Below are 3158 nucleotides of genomic sequence, written 5' to 3' on the forward strand. Positions count from 1 at the left end.
TATTTATTTATTTTTCATATTTCTAACCCACCCTACCCCGGCCAGGCCGGGCTCGGGACGGGTAACAACACTACCAGTTCCCCCATTCCAGAAGGCCACAAGCCCTTACCTTCCCGAAGGAGGAGTGGTTCTAATGGAGGATAGATTCCTACTGCGGCCTACTGTTGCTTTTCCTCAGCAGGTCTTCCTGACAGAACTAAAGAGAGGGAATTATGCCTTTGCACCCTTTGAAATGGAATTTGGAGGCCAAAACTGTTTCCGTTAACCCCAGCAAATCAGTAAGTTCTGAGAATGGATCCACAGTAGCTATTAGCCAGCTAGCTACTTGGTGGTGAATGTCACCCGCTATGTGCATGCTAATACAGTCAAGACACTTGTAAATTGCAGACAAATCAATGCATGAGTGCATTAGTCATTGTGGCTGTGTACTTCAGTTTTTGAGCACAATAGGTGACAACCACAGCATTATTAATTGCTAGAGTTATTGAGCATAGAGGGACAAGCCTTGCTGAGGAGGAATCAGTATGGCTTCTGCAAAGAACTCCTCAACCAGAAGAAGAACAAGAACAACAACAAGAAGAGTTGCTTTTTATATGCCAACTTGCTCCACCACTTAAGGAAGAATCAAACCAGTTTACAATCACCTTCCCTTCCCCTCCCCACAACAGACACCCAGTGAGGTAGGTGGGGCTGAGAGAGCTCTAAGAGAGACTAGCCCAAGGTCACCCAGCTGGCTTCATGTGTAGGAGTGGGGAAACCAACACAGTTCACCAGATTAGTGTCTGCTGCTCATGTGGAGGAGTGGGGAATCAAACCCGGTTCTCCAGATTAGACTCCCCCACTCCAAACCACTGCTCTTAACCACTACACCATGCTGGCTCTCTGAAGATGGTTCAGTGACAAAAAGCATATAAATCTGGGTTAACTAGTAGATGTTGTAGAGCCAAAATTCCAAAAGGCCTTGAGCAAAGTCCCTCCTGGATAAATGTATCACTCATGGAATAGGAAGACAGATCTTACAGATCAAAAACTAGTTAAAGAACCAGAAGCAGAGCACAGGAGTAAACAGACAGGTCCCAAAACAAAGAGTCATAAAGAGTAGGTCCCCAAAGGAGCTGTATTGAGACTGGAGTTATTCATGGGTGATCTGCAGTCGGGGTGAGCAGTAAATTAGCAGCGTCCGAGGATGACACCCGGTTATTCTGGATAGTGAAAGTCCAAACAGATTATGAAGAACTGTAAAAAGGTCTTTCCTAGTTAGATCCACAGGAAACAAAGTGGCAAGTAGAAGTCAATTGGTAGTTTCTAACTGGGAAAGCAATGGCGGGGTTGTGGTGGTAAACTGCCCTGAAAACAAAACAGTACTTGCCAACAAAGACCCAGGCTTACATAAAATTAGAAAGCCGATCCAAAGCTACTAACACAGTGCAATGGTTGGCAGAAAGTAGAAACATGATGTACAAAAACATTAATCACGATGATCCTGTTTGGTGGGAAGACGGGCTAACTGTTCTGCTTGGATAATGCCTCTGCCAGGCGCATGTCTGCAGAATGAGTGCAAAGCACCAGAATAAACATACATGAAGGTTTCCAGCTGCTACCAAATGTCAGAGATAATCCTGTTAAGATTCGGAACATTTACTATATTTCCAAATGGGTGTTCTTCGGGTCAGATCTTGATTAATGAACTTCCAGCTGTACATTCCTAGTTCAAGATGGATAAAAGGATGCACTTATTCACACCATGCATAAATTCAAAATGTATTTGAAATTTGCTGGCACAATATGCGGTGATCCCTACCACTTTAGATGCTTATAAAGGGAGATTAGACAAACCCATGAAGGATTGGTCTATCGATGGCTATTTGTCATGATGGTATACAACTGTTTTAAATTAAACAGAGTCGGTGTGCCCCTGAATACCAGTTACTGGTAGCAAAGGTTGCCAGCTCTGGGTTGGGAAATACCTGGAGATGTTTTGGGCGGAGCCTGAGGAGGGCGGGGTTTGGGGACAGGAGGGACTTCAATGCCATAGAGTCTAATGGCCAAAGCAGCCATTTTCTACAGGTGAACTGATCTCTATAGGCAGGAGATCAGTTGTAATAGTACGAGATCTCCAGCTACTACCTGGAGGTTGGCAACCCTACTGGCAACCGAACCGCAGAGGAGCTCTGTTACCTTCATGCTCTGACTGTGGGCACACCAGAAGCACCTGGTTGACTGTGGTTCGAATGAGAATGTTGGATTACTAGTTTGACTTTGGTTTGATCCAACAGGGCACTTCTTTAAAAGGGTTAAACAAATTTGTAGAGGGTAGGTTAATCAATGGCTATCAGCCAGACAGCTAAATCAAACTTACACCGAAAGAGGCAGAGATACTAGATGCTGAGGACAAAAACATAACGAGGGATAGGCTATCAGTTTCACTCCCTGTTTGTCCAACATTCCTGAGGCATCTGAACGGGCCCTGCTGAAATGAGGGGAGCATCACACATGAAGTTGCCTGATACTGAATCAGACCCTTGGTCCATCAAGGTCAATATTGTCTATTCAGACTGGCAGCGGCTCTCCAGGGTCTCAGGCTAAGGTCTTTCACATCACCTACTTGCCTAGTCCCTTTAACTGGAGATGCCAGGGATTGAACCTGGGACCTTCTGCATGAAAAGCAGATGCTCTACCACTGAGCCACAGCCCCAGGTCCAGCATGATCATTCACGATGTCACGAATGACATGACACCCCCCCACCAGAAAATGTCGCTTTTTGGGGAAACAGTGCAGACAGGATAAAACTGATTTAGAAGTGAACAGGAAAACAGAAAACAATGTTATAAAAGGAGGAGTGCAGAGCTATTTCGTGGAATGTGATTCCGAGCCTCGCAGATCAACTGTGTGGAAAATCTGGGGTAAGCGATCCATATGGAAAAGGCCTAAGACTTTAATTGATTTGAACCTAAGTACTTCATCTTAATAGCATTGTGAACTGGACTGCTAGTTGTATGACATATAATTTCCTAATGGACCATAATGGAGTGATACCATTCAACCTGCTCCCCCCCCTTTTCTCTGGACCATGAGAAATTTAAGAGTGGTACCCCATATCAAAACTTTAGAGTTGGATCCAAAAAGCTTTTCTGCTGGTGAAAAAGGAGAAGTGAGT

The 3158-nt window shown here is 44.7% G+C and overlaps 1 non-coding gene across 1 annotated transcript; it reads right to left on the minus strand.

Moving 5' to 3' along the window:
* Positions 1 to 2623: 2623 nt before the first annotated feature.
* Positions 2624 to 2695, minus strand: TRNAE-UUC (transfer RNA glutamic acid (anticodon UUC)). The gene has a single exon. It is a non-coding gene; the product is annotated as a tRNA-Glu (tRNA).
* Positions 2696 to 3158: the final 463 nt, after the last annotated feature.

This window comes from Euleptes europaea, chromosome 15, assembly GCF_029931775.1.
Source record: "Euleptes europaea isolate rEulEur1 chromosome 15, rEulEur1.hap1, whole genome shotgun sequence".
Taxonomy (NCBI): domain Eukaryota; kingdom Metazoa; phylum Chordata; class Lepidosauria; order Squamata; family Sphaerodactylidae; genus Euleptes; species Euleptes europaea.